Source organism: Lissotriton helveticus, chromosome 6, assembly GCF_964261635.1.
Source record: "Lissotriton helveticus chromosome 6, aLisHel1.1, whole genome shotgun sequence".
NCBI classification, from domain to species: domain Eukaryota; kingdom Metazoa; phylum Chordata; class Amphibia; order Caudata; family Salamandridae; genus Lissotriton; species Lissotriton helveticus.
This window is the reverse complement of record NC_136067.1, coordinates 2113868530-2113882577: the sequence shown is the minus strand read 5'-3', so window position 1 is coordinate 2113882577 and position 14048 is coordinate 2113868530. Positions and strand designations below refer to the sequence as shown.

At 46.7% G+C, this 14048-nt stretch overlaps 2 protein-coding genes across 2 annotated transcripts in view; both read right to left on the bottom strand.

Annotated features, from left to right (window-relative positions):
- LOC144763075 (uncharacterized) overlaps positions 1 to 14048 on the bottom strand; it is a 676435-nt gene that overhangs the window by 608166 nt on the left and 54221 nt on the right.
- Positions 1 to 14048, bottom strand: part of LOC144764083 (ribonuclease inhibitor-like) — a 203052-nt gene that overhangs the window by 188221 nt on the left and 783 nt on the right. The gene's annotated exons all lie outside the window — the stretch shown is intronic.

Here is a 14048-nt window from a genome sequence, read left to right as displayed (position 1 = left end):
TTCAAGATGGCGTGCCCCACGCTTCCGGTCGCCTCCACGGGTCTCAGCTTTGCAGGGACTGTGGATCGGGCTGTTAGAAGGCAGGCAAGCTTAATCTCGTCGATCTCAGTCGCTCGAGTTCCGGCGGGAACTGCAACTAAGTAGACGTCGAGGGCTGGATGGTGCCTGCTGCTGCAGGGTGGTCACTCCTTGACCACAAGGGAGATTCTTCGGGCTTCCACGTTGAGATGGAGGGCGAAGGGTCCAGAGTTTCGTTTCTAATGTTTCTTCCAGGAAATCTGATGTGCATTGGCACTGCTCCCACTCTTATTCGAATCTGGGGGGCGTGATTACCTGCTAGGTCCACCCCTATGGGTGGAACCCAGGAAGTGGGTGGATACACCCCCTTCCTTTGATCCAGGCCGCCCTGGCACGAGGGCTGGAGTGCCCCAGAACCGGTTTGGCCGGATTATGCAAGGGGCAGCCTTGTGCGCCCCAGGCAGTGTCTGGTTTCTTTCAAACCTCCCTGCTACAATACACTATCTCCTGTCTGGAGGGCGGTGACACCCTCCTGTGACAGGAAACCCTTTGTCCCGGACCCATTTGGTCGAGTTTCGGTCGACTGCAGGGGTCCAGACATTTGTCTGTGGCAGAGGCATCCATTTTGTGGATCTTAAGGCCTTTGGAGAAATCAACCGCATTAAAGTAAAGTAACATGTCTTACCCCTCTAGAGGGGTGGAATGCCATCCCCGTCGCCAGAACTGGCGAGGGGATGGTATTCCAAATCGTATGACACCTTACACGACATGTTTTGATAAAGCCAAACCAGAGATGCTAAATAACCGCGAGGATTATAAGGCACTTAAGAGTATATGGTATGGCATTATCCTGAAACAGCTTAGGGATTTGTTCCCGACGGCTGCAGACAGGCTCAGCTCATGCTAGAGCTCCATCTCACATGAAACCACGCACTCTGCCTCCAGGATTGATGAGGCCTTCCATAGGAGTGGCTCACAGGTTAATATGTGTCCAGATATAGGTTTAGATATAGGTATACTATATCTAAGCAAGGGGTGATTACACCACCTTACCCCAGCTGAGTGACCAGCCAGTTGTGTCAATTTAAGAACCAGCCAGGGGTGGCAAAAGATATGCTGCAGCCCCTGGTAGGCCTTGGTGGCCCCTATGCCCTGGGCACCTATAGTGCATTATACAGGGGCTGACAAGGAGTCCATTTCCAATTGTGGTATGTACCTAGGGTACATGGAATCCATTTTACAGAGAGAGCAGATGGCCTGGGGCCCTGATTAGCAGGGAACCAGGTCAACTAAGTCAAAAAACCAGCTAAACACAGGCAAAAATCCGGGGTAACCATAGTCAGGTAGCCACCTTCCTACAGGAACTAAAGCAGATAGACAGGAAATTGGAGGAGGTTAGGCAAGACTTAGGTCCTTTTTAGATCTGAAATGTAACGCCCAATGGCATGCCAGAAACATGGAAATCTTGGAGTACGGGGAAAGGCAGGGGCCCTCTTGGCTTTGAAGGCGAGGTTGGATCAGGCAAAGAATAACATCAATGAACTTATCATTGATCGCAGTGGGAATAAATCAAGTAATCCGGAAGAGATGGAAAAATGCCAGTTATCTCTCTTCTCAGATTTATACAGGGAAGATCTAGATCCTCCCTAGGACCTGATATCCTCTTGGTTAAGGGATAAGTCCCTTCCCGTTCTCACTGAGGCCTCCAGGGAGGCGCTCGATGCACCTATAGCAATAGAGGAGATCAGGAACCAAATAAAGAGATAAAAAAATAAAAAGGCTGCTGATCTTGAGGCCCTCCCCAATTAAATATATAAACTGTTACAAGATGATCTTTTACCGGTACTTTATATGCTATTTAATTCAGTTTATTGCTCTAATGTGGTGATGCCTACATCCTGGAGAGAGGCCACGATAGTCCTAATACTAAAACCAGGAAAAGACCCTTTGTTGGCCGACACTTTTCGTCTGATCTCCCTGCTGAACGCTGATTATTAGATCTTTATGGTTGTTCTAGCAGGAAGATTGGCGAAACAGGCACCCAATTTAATTAATTCCGATCAGAAGGGTTTTATGGTGGGGAGAATAATTCAGGAACAAACCCAACTGCTGATTGGAAATATCGACCTAGCGGAGACAAAGGCGGATCCCCTGGCAGTAGTGGCAATTGATGCTGCTAAGGCCTTCGATCGTGTGTGTTGGAAGTATCTTTGGGGGGTCCTAGAGGCCATGGGTATGGGGCCGGTGTTTTTGCAGACCGTAAAGTATTGTTATCTGGGCACATCTGCGAAAATTCTTTTGAATGGTTCCTTGACTCCAAGTTTTCCTATCCAGAGAGGGACAAGGCAGGGGTGTCCCCTGTCCCCCCTCTTGTTTAATATTTATATCGAGCCTTTAGCTCAAACTATCAGACTGGATAATATCATCATTCCGTTTAAATCATCAAGGTATGAGGGCAAATTGGCATTGTATGCTGAGGACGTGATAGTTTATACTCGCGATCCAGAGCTTGCCATCCCACAACTGGAATATAGGCTAAAGGAATTTGGTATGATTTCAGAGTACCTTGTTAATTCGGATAAGACCGAAGTGATGTGGTGGAACACCTTATATCGAGGCGGCCCTGTTAGCAATGAATTTAGATACCTAGGTATTAAAATCGTCAAGGAATTAAACAACATCCTCCTGATAAAGTTGGGGAAAATCGAAAAGGAGATCGATTACCTTTTTGCCAAATGGAAGAACCTCTCTTTGACCATCTATGGGAGGTTAAATCTTGTGAAAATGTCTGTGCTTCCAAAATTGACATACATTTTCAATGCAATTCCGTAAACTTTCCCCCCCAAAATATGAATGTGATTCAGGGGAAAATTGGTAACTTTATATGGGGCCAGAAAAGTGCTAGGATGTCATGGAAAAAGCTTATAAGGAAGCTCCTTAAAGGTGGGTTGGCCCTCCCGGACATTAATTGGCATCTGATGGCTTTTCAATTTAAGGGCATCAGGATGCTGCTGACTAGTCCAGAGGAAACTGCATGGGGCAGAGTTCTCTGGGAAATGGTGCTGGCTGAGGGAGGTAGTGGGTCTGCCTAAAGGTATTGAAAACAGCTCTGACTACCTGGTTTAAAATCAGGCGCATTTGGGGTATAGGTTATTTTTCTGACTTTGCCCCTATTTGGACCTCCCCTGGGACCCCACCCTGTCTGTGTGATAGCTTGGCTACCCCGATTAAAAGATCCGGTTTGGTGAGACGGATTCGGACGGGAAGTTTTACAAGCTAAGATAGGCCCTCTTTTTTCCAGGTTCAAGTTTCTCCAATTAAGATCATGGTGCGAGGCAGAAGCAGGAGATATCATTGGGGGTGGGAACTTGAGCAGTTATTGCAAGATCCCCGGCCTAAAAAGAAAGAAATATCTCTTTGGTATGCAAGAATCCAAGAAGCAGAGGAAGCCAAGGTCCCCTCCCAAATATCAGTTTGGAATCAAACACCACTTGCCCATCATATCGAAGAATTATTTGAACCATCACTCAAGAATCCGTATAAATATATAAAGCCTGCTGGTTTGAAGGAAACTCATTTCTTTGTGATTAATAGGCTTTATTATACTCCGGCCAAGATCACCAAACTTGCCCCTGACCCACCGCCAAGCTGTCCTAGATGCAAACTCGCCAATGCCAATGATTTACATATTTTTTTTGAATGCCCGGAGTTAAGTATTTTTGGGAAAAATGTGGGAGATACTTTCACATCCATTTTTTAAATCAACATCGAAATAGAACTGCATCTGGTGATTTTTGGTAAGAACGATTCCACCAGTGCGGCGCTCCCACAGGACCAAATGGGCTTGCTGTTACACTTAGTGCTTCTGGCGAGGAGAGAGATTTGCATTAGATGGAAGGCTAAAATTCCTCCGCGGAGGGAAGACTGGCTTAAAGGTGCCCTCAACATGGCACGTTTAGAACAAGACAGTAGGGAGGGTAGCCCACCTAGTATCTGGCTTCCATTGATAAGTTGGGGTCGGCGACTGCGGCTGATCAACGATTAATAGACTAACATAGGTCCAGCCCACAAGTCCTATGATTACCTCAGTCCTCAAATACGTGAGGAAGGCCTGGTAGGCCTAGACGGACGCAGTGAGCCGAAAGGCGCCCAGCAGAAATTGAAAAATCGGCTTGTCAAACCTGCTAATGTCTTTGGTGATATGACGACAAAAGAAAAAAAATAATAACACTTGTCCCTTCTTTCTGATGACATGGGACTACAGTACTTTTTACTAGGTCCTTGAAAACCACGTCAAAAGGGATTCTTTTATGCAATATAGTACAAAGTGTGGAAAGTCTCACAGCAGGAGGCTGATGAGAGTCTGCGCAAACTTGACAGGACTAATCTAAAAAGGGCTCTAGCAGCAGTGGATCATGGTATGACTGCCTTATCCACCAGGATGTACACTCTGGGTTACATGGAGTCATCTTAACCTTCAACTATTGGATATTGGATTACGCCAAAATAACGCTCTAGATCTCATTTTGGATCACTTATTCCACGCAAAGATTAGATGTCAGAGATCTACTCCTGCTTAGAATAATTCACTGACAAGGTCACAACCCCATCGTCCGGTTGTCGCTCCAGACCGATAATGCCTTGAAGAAGTCCTATGTTATCGGACAAAACGCGTTGGCTGTTGCCTTTTATGAATGAAAAAATAAAGAGGAAAATACTTCATTCTACGCTTTATTTAGCAATAATTTTCTATAGTGACTTGTTCATCTCATAATGGTGCAGCTCTGACCTGGTTTGTTTGAGAAGAGAGTCCATCCTACTCGAGAGAGTCCTGGCCATCAAGTAATGAGGCCTGTGGGCTAGTAGTAATGAGGAGAAAGAAGCTGCCTGAGCCCTGCGTGCCACAGGTTGCAACAGTCAAAGTCAAAGTCAAAACAGCTTTATGCGGTGCAAGATAGACAACCATAAAAGCATACTAATCAATCAATAAAAAAACTATTATCTTTTTCATCTTAAAATATTACATTTTTGCATTATTCCAATAAAACAATTTGAAAAGATAAAAACAAGAACAATGGTGTTTCAAGGTCAATCAATACGTCATGGTAATGTGCAAACTGTAGCATGATTTAAGATTAAATAATAAGCATCTCTTAAAGTGCAAAGTGCAAAGCAGCTTTCATCGTAAAGTGCAAACACAGCCTATATCATAAAAAGAATACATAGTGTACAAAATATTAATGGGGTATTTCGTGTTTCACTCAAGCAAGTTTTCATATGTTAGAGCATCCAGATGTGAGAGATCTCTTATTCTCCTAATAGCCCTTAGTATAAAAGTGGTTACTGAGTTTAGAATGTTTTGGTTATCCAAACTACTTATAAAGTTAAATGCATGTTCGTAATAAAAAAGCATGTTCGATATAAAAAGTGGTTTTAAAACTGATTTCCCGATATCACTATAAAAATTACAAAAAAGTATAGAATGCATCGTAGACTGTAAGGATTTTCAATCACATGGGCAGAATGGTAGTTTATGGGATCATTTTCCAGTTATAGGGAATGCTATTAGATAGTGTAAAGTGCCGAGCCTCAATCTAGTTAGATAAAATCTATGTTGTGTGTTTCTGACCAGAATTAAATATATTTCTATTCCCTTCATGATGGGGCGTTCACAGTAGGCGATGACGCTGTGCTTGCTACCAGCATCATCCATGCTTACACACTCCCTAGCAGTGATATATTCGAGCTTCAAGTCGCTTTTACTATGCTCCAAAATAAGCGCAGGGTTCTTTTTCTCGAAAGTTACCTTACAGCTTATTAACAAGTTGGGTATATGTTCTAGCCATGGTATCTTCCTACTGAGGTCGAGTGCCAAGTAATCCATTATTAGGTCTTCAGTAAATTTTGTTTCGTCTTTTGCCCATATCCCTCGCCAGAAAGTAAGCCCCGCTATGTGAATAGTATCACTTAGGTTTGGTACTGACAATTCTTTATGCCCTATATAATTAGCTGTAGAGCTTGAGACTGTCAACAGTCAAAGCTTCCACAAATATATGTTGAAAAGCCTCTGAAGTGCACATGAAGACCTCAGATTCCTACAGTGAGTCCACTCTACAGCTCTGTCCACATTACTCTAATCAAGCAGTCAGCGATGAGGCCACTCACTCAATGAACCACAATCACAGCAGATCAGCATGGACCCCAGTCAGGTTAATGTCCAATACTTTAAGGCTTCTTTACAAGTTGTATTGATACAGTAGAGTCACTGCAGCAAGGGAGAAGAGAGAAACTGCAGCAAGGGAGAAGAGAGAAACTGCAGCAAGGGAGAAGAGAGAAACTGCAGCAAGGGAGAAGAGAGAAACTGCAGCAAGGGAGAAGAGAGAAACTGCAGCAAGGGAGAAGAGAGAAACTGCAGCAAGGGAGAAGAGAGAAACTGCAGCAAGGGAGAAGAGAGAAACCGCAGCAAGGGAGAAGAGACAAACCGCAGCAAGGGAGAAGAGAGAAACTGCAGCAAGGGAGAAGAGAGAAGTCACAGCAAGGGAGAAAAGAGAAAGTGCAGCAAGGGAGAAGAGAGAAACTGCAGCAAGGGAGAAGAGAGAAACTGCAGCAAGGGAGAAGAGAGAAACTGCAGCAAGGGAGAAGAGACAAACCGCAGCAAGGGAGAAGAGACAAACCGCAGCAAGGGAGAAGAGAGAAACTGCAGCAAGGGAGAAGAGAGAAGCCACAGCAAGGGAGAAGAGAGAAACTGCAGCAAGGTAGAAGAGAGATACTGCAGCAAGGGAGAAGAGACAAACCACAGCAAGGGAGAAGAGAGAAACCGCAGCAAGGGAGAAGAGAGAAACTGCAGCAAGGGAGAAGAGAGAAACTGCAGCAAGGGAGAAGAGAGAAACTACAGCAAGGGAGCATAGAGAAACCGCAGCAAGGGAGAAGAGAGAAACTGCAGCAAGGGAGAAGAGAGAAACTGCAGCAAGGGAGAAGAGACAAACCGCAGCAAGGGAGAAGAGACAAACCGCAGCAAGGGAGAAGAGAGAAACTGCAGCAAGGGAGAAGAGAGAAGCCACAGCAAGGGAGACGAGAGAAACTGCAGCAAGGGAGAAGAGAGATACTGCAGCAAGGGAGAAGAGACAAACCGCAGCAAGGGAGAAGAGACAAACCGCAGCAAGGGAGAAGAGAGAAACTGCAGCAAGGGAGAAGAGAGAAACTGCAGCAAGGGAGAAGAGAGAAACTACAGCAAGGGAGCATAGAGAAACCGCAGCAAGGGAGAAGAGAGAAACTGCAGCAAGGGAGAAGAGAGATACTGCAGCAAGGGAGAAGAGACAAACCACAGCAAGGGAGAAGAGAGAAACTGCAGCAAGGGAGAAGAGAGATACTGCAGCAAGGGAGAAGAGACAAACCGCAGCAAGGGAGAAGAGAGAAACTGCAGCAAGCGAGAAGAGAGAAAGTGCAGCAAGGGAGAAGAGAGAAACTGAAGCAAGGGAGAAGAGAGAACCCGCAGCAAGGGAGAAGAGAGAAAAAGCAGCAAGGGGGCATCGAGAAACTGTAGCAAGAGAGAAACTGCAGCAAGGGAGAAGAGAGAAGTCACAGCAAGGGAGAAGAGAGATACTGCAGCAAGGGAGAAGAGAGAAACTGCAGCAAGGGAGAAGAGAGAAACTGCAGCAAGGGAGAAGAGAGAAACTGCAGCAAGGGAGAAGAGAGAAACCGCAGCAAGGGAGAAGAGACAAACCGCAGCAAGGGAGAAGAGAGAAACTGCAGCAAGGGAGAAGAGAGAAGTCACAGCAAGGGAGAAAAGAGAAAGTGCAGCAAGGGAGAAGAGAGAAACTGCAGCAAGGGAGAAGAGAGAAACTGCAGCAAGGGAGAAGAGAGAAACTGCAGCAAGGGAGAAGAGACAAACCGCAGCAAGGGAGAAGAGACAAACCGCAGCAAGGGAGAAGAGAGAAACTGCAGCAAGGGAGAAGAGAGAAGCCACAGCAAGGGAGAAGAGAGAAACTGCAGCAAGGTAGAAGAGAGATACTGCAGCAAGGGAGAAGAGACAAACCGCAGCAAGGGAGAAGAGAGAAACCGCAGCAAGGGAGAAGAGAGAAACTGCAGCAAGGGAGAAGAGAGAAACTGCAGCAAGGGAGAAGAGAGAAACTACAGCAAGGGAGCATAGAGAAACCGCAGCAAGGGAGAAGAGAGAAACTGCAGCAAGGGAGAAGAGAGAAACTGCAGCAAGGGAGAAGAGACAAACCGCAGCAAGGGAGAAGAGACAAACCGCAGCAAGGGAGAAGAGAGAAACTGCAGCAAGGGAGAAGAGAGAAGCCACAGCAAGGGAGAAGAGAGAAACTGCAGCAAGGGAGAAGAGAGATACTGCAGCAAGGGAGAAAAGACAAACCGCAGCAAGGGAGAAGAGACAAACCGCAGCAAGGGAGAAGAGAGAAACTGCAGCAAGGGAGAAGAGAGAAACTGCAGCAAGGGAGAAGAGAGAAACTACAGCAAGGGAGCATAGAGAAACCGCAGCAAGGGAGAAGAGAGAAACTGCAGCAAGGGAGAAGAGAGATACTGCAGCAAGGGAGAAGAGACAAACCGCAGCAAGGGAGAAGAGAGAAACTGCAGCAAGGGAGAAGAGAGATACTGCAGCAAGGGAGAAGAGACAAACCGCAGCAAGGGAGAAGAGAGAAACTGCAGCAAGCGAGAAGAGAGAAAGTGCAGCAAGGGAGAAGAGAGAAACTGAAGCAAGGGAGAAGAGAGAACCCGCAGCAAGGGAGAAGAGAGAAAAAGCAGCAAGGGGGCATCGAGAAACTGTAGCAAGAGAGAAACTGCAGCAAGGGAGAAGAGAGAAGTCACAGCAAGGGAGAAGAGAGATACTGCAGCAAGGGAGAAGAGACAAACCGCAGCAAGGGAGAAGAGACAAACCGCAGCAAGGGAGAAGAGAGAAACTGCAGCAAGCCTAGTAATGGCATCCAAGGGAAGTGGATTCAACCAGGGAGGGGAACCAAAGGTGGAGAAGACTGCTAGAACCTCACGGACTCACAAACCTCACAGACCTCAGGAACCTCGCAGACCTCACGAACCTCACAGACTTCACAAACCTTAAAAACCTCACAGACCTCACAAACCTCAAGGACATGACGAACATCAAGAACCTCACAGACTTGATGGACCTCAAGAACCTCACAAACCTTACGGACCTCACGAACCTCACAGACCTCACAAACCTCACAAACCTCACGAACCTCAAGGACTTCACAGACCTCAAGGACTTCACAGACCTCAAGGACTTCACAAACCTCAAGGACTTCACAGACCTCAAGGACTTCACAAACCTCAAGAACACCATGAACCTCACAGACCTCACAAACCTCACCGACCTCACAGACCTTAAAAACCTCACAGACCTCACAAACCTCAAGGACATCACGAACATCAAGAACCTCACAGACTTCATGGACCTCAAGAACCTTACAAACCTCAAGGACATCATGAACCTCACAGACCTCACAAACCTTAAAAACCTCACAGACCTCACGAACCTCACAGACCTCACAAACCTCAAGGACTTCACAGACCTCAAGGACTTCACAGACCTCAAGGACTTCACAGACCTCAAGGACTTCACAAACCTCAAGGACTTTACAGACCTCAAGGACTTCACAAACCTCAAGGACACCATGAACCTCACAGACCTCACAAACCTCACCGACCTGACAGACCTCAAGAACCTCATAGACATCATAGACCATATGTTATGTTAGTAGGAATTTGTTATAGCGCACATATCACCCCGAAAGGGACATCTCGGGCTGAGATAGCAGAGAGTCAGGAGCTGCGATTTAAAACAGCCATGTGTTAAGCATTTTCTTGAAGCCAGCAAAATGAGAACAAGTCCTAATGGCTGAGGGGAGTTTCTTCCAGTGGTACGGAGCCAAGTGAGAGAACGCCCGTCCTCCATATTAAGATGTGCGGATGCGTTGAGGGCAGATAAGGAGCTGATTTTTTTATCTAAGGTTTCTATTTTGGCAATAAGATATCAATTTGTCTGTAAATATTTGGGACTCTTACCTGCCAGAGCGTTGTGTGTCAAGCAGAGAAGTTTGAAAATTACCCTCTGTTTTATAGGGAGCCAATGACAGGCTCTAAGCACAGGGACGGAGGAGGTTCCCGGGGCCGTTTATTAACCAATTGGGTTGCTGTATTTTGAACCACCTGCAACTTAGCATGGTGAGATGCATTTGATGCTACTACGAGCACATTTCCATAGTCAAAGTGGCTTATAATCAGGGCCTGGACGAGGGTTTTGCGTGAGTTCAGTGGCAGCCACTGGAAAATCCTCTTAAGGAGGCACATTGTCTCGAAACACATACCGAATGTGGAGGTCACATGGTCCTTCCTCGATAGCTTGTTATCAAAGAGGACGCCCAAGTTCCTCACCGTGCTTCTAGGAGCGGGGCAGGGCCAAGCTCCATCGGCAACCAATCCTCAGCCCAATAGAGATGAGCTTTTCCAAGGAGTAGTATCTCAGTCTTGTCTCCATTCAGTTGTAAACAATTTGAGGAGATCCAGGTGGCGAGGTCCCTCATACAGGAGATGAATCGCTGTTTAACATCCTCACTGTCCTCTTCGAGAGAGACGACCAGCTGGGCATCATCAGCATAGGAGAGTATCTCGAAGCCGTAGGATTTAACAAACCGAGCAAGGGGGGGGGAGACAAAATATTGAAAAGAGTTGGGTTTAAGGCAGAGCCCTGAGGAACTCCCTTGTTCAGGACCACCATCTTAGACAGAGGGATGGTTTGAGTTCTATCTTTGAGAAAGTCGATAAGCCAGTGTAAGGCATGGCCGTGTGTGCCTATCTCCTGAAGGCGTTGAATTAGAATAGGGTGTGAGACAGTGTCAGAGACCTCACGGATCACATGGACCTTACGAAGCGTACAAACCTCACAGTCCTCACAAACCTCACGAACCTCAAGGACTTCATGAACTTCATGGTCCTCAAACCTCAATAATCTATTAATTAATTCATTCATTCTTAGTGTGGGACACTCTTCTGAGTAGCTCTGAGCTTTATAAATCTCACTCATTCATTTGTTCATTCATTCAATCTTATTATAAGACTCATAATAAACTTAGATTTGGATGAATTAGTAGATATTGTTTATCCTACTATGTTCTGGGTCCCCTGGCCTATGAATGATAGCGGAGAGCTCACGAAAGTTGAAGCCACCTGAGGAAATAAAATTGACAATTGTGCCCCATTATTTCCCTGTTACTGCCTGACAGCCATTTTTCTATTCAGACAAGCACCCATTTTGTGTGACATCCATTTTGTCTTCAGACCCACAAGCAAGACACCCTGCCTCTGGCACCCCCGTTCATTGACCACACATTTCTGTGGTTCTGCCAATTCTGGGAACCAGCAGCAGATAGTTCCTGTTTTCTTAACTGTAAGACACCCTGCACCTGGCATCTTAGTTCATTGACCACCCCTTCCTGTGCTTCAGCCAATTCCCAGAACCAGCAGACAGTTCCTGTCTTAAGAAATAGTTCCTGTCCTTGACTGCAAGCCAGAGAGCAGATGGTCTCTGTTTTACACAAGATAGTTCCTCTTTTTGACTCTTGCGGTTCAGCCAATTCCCAGAACCAGCAAGATAGTTCCTGTTTTACACAAGATAGTTCCTCTTTTTGACTCTTGTGGTTCAGCCAATTCCCAGAACCAGCAAGATAGTTCCTGTTTTACGCAAGATGGTTCCTGTTCTTTCTTGACTCTAAGCCAGAGATAAACCCCAATGAGTAAGGGCCTTCAACTGAAAGAGAACACATTTCCACACATCACATGCCCTCTCACGAGACACAAGACACGCCCCTACCTTGACACATCTGTTGGAAATTACTGCTTGTCACTTCCCTTTTTCTTGTCACTTCTCTTTTCTTCTTTTGCCTATTGACTGAAAACTGTATAAATATTCTGATGTGTGAATAAATCTGCAGACCACTCTTGTACCCGCTTGGTGCTGGAGCTCTCCCCTTAACTCGAGTTACTGGACCCTTTTTTTTGTACTCGAGCACCACGGACCCCTCTCCTTGCTTTGACTGAAATTATGATTATTAAGTATAGAAATTCTGAGATGGGGTAATATTGAATTAATTTACCACAGTTCTACAAAGAACTCTACAAAAGAGACGACGCTCTAGACAATGACGGTATCGGTATTGATTCCTGCCTTGCATGTGGATTGGACCTGGTGACGAAGCGTGCCACAAATCGTGGGCGAGGGCTCCAGGTATAAAAATAATAATTCCTTCCCTATGGTGTCAAGCTGCTCTGCTGTAGACCACCCTTGGCCTCCCCTCACTCTACAGTCTGGTAGAAAGAATTAGTCAAGAAGCTTCAACTGTCAGGGTCTTCTCCCTGTGGGACAAAGCCAGCACCAAGCACTCCTTCACTGCTCAATCTGGAGATCCTGCGCCATCGAGACAACCGCGCTGATGTGTAGGACTCGCCACTGGCCTCAGTTACTTCACTCATCAACATTCATCTGATACAGGTACTAGACTGGCTACTTTTCTTAACGTAAATTACATTTGTAAATTGCTATGTCTATCTTTCATTCCCTAACTATACATCCAGTTTCTGATATATTTCATATTTATGTTCCGCAGCACATACATCTTTACAGTTCCTTCATAATATGGTCAACATATGTTCAAAGTAGATCCACAGAGTTGCCACAGACAGTGTGTCAGTGGTAGCGTGTAAAATCAAAACGTATCCGCATAGGGCCATATTTATGAAAAAATGACAACGCTGCACCACAAGGAAAGGGCAGGAATGCGCTGTATTTAAGGCAATATGGTGCATTTCTGTCCTTTCCCTTGCGCGGGTGCCCTTTGGCAGCCTAGCGCCAACGCAGGCACCCTTTCACCATGGTGCAAGGGTGCCTGCGTTGCAGACAAGTTTGCTTTTCCTGCACAAACTCCCCCTGAGAGGCATATGCCTCTTTCTATGTGTGCTGCAGAATGCAAAACTCATAGAAAGAGGAAGAAACGAGGAGAAATACAATTTCTTTTACTTGTTCCGCCTCCTCTACGGAGAAGTATCTTTTTGGCACATTCCCCGGTTTACACGCTCTTGTAAATCGAGGAATGCGTCAACATTTATGGGAGTTGTGTGGGTAACCCCCCGCCACAATGCCCCTGAAACGCCTTCTCGGAGCAGCGTACCAAAACGTAGAGATTTGCGCTGCATTGCGTAGCTCAAGATTTATGAAGCTATTCACAGTAGCCTCTCATGAAGACGCCCCATCATATTTGATTAACATACTGTTCTAACTCAATTCTAGTCCTGAACATCTTTCCAGATGGGCGGCCGCTGCTCTTACCCTTCCATCGGGGGTGGTCCTCAGAATTTGTGGTCAGTGCCTTAGTGTGGACAGACGGGCCGGTCTGCTGGCCTCAGCCTCTCAGGGGTCTCGGTGCTCAGGGTGTGTGGTCAGTGCCTTAGTGTGGACAGACGGGCAGGTCTGCTGGCATCAGCCTTTCAGGGGTCTCGGTGCTCAGGGTGTGTGATCAGTGCCTTAGTGTGGACAGACGGGCAGGTCTGCTGGCCTCAGCCTCTCAGGGGTCTCGGTGCTCAGGGTGTGTGGTCAGTGCCTTAGTGTGGACAGACAGGCAGGTCTGCTGGCCTCAGCCTCTCAGGGGTCTCGGTGCTCAGGGTGTGTGGTCAGTGCCTTAGTGTGGACAGACGGGCAGGTCTGCTGGCCTCAGCCTCTCAGGGGTCTCGGTGCTTAGGGTGTGTGGTCAGCGCCTTAGTGTGGACAGACAGGCAGGTCTGCTGGCCTCAGCCTCTCAGGGGTCTCGGTGCTCAGGGTGTGTGGTCAGTGCCTTAGTGTGGACAGACGGGCAGGTCTGCTGGCATCAGCCTTTCAGGGGTCTCGGTGCTCAGGGTGTGTGATCAGTGCCTTAGTGTGGACAGACAGGCAGGTCTGCTGGCCTCAGCCTCTCAGGGGTCTCGGTGCTCAGGGTGTGTGATCAGTGCCTTAGTGTGGACAGACAGGC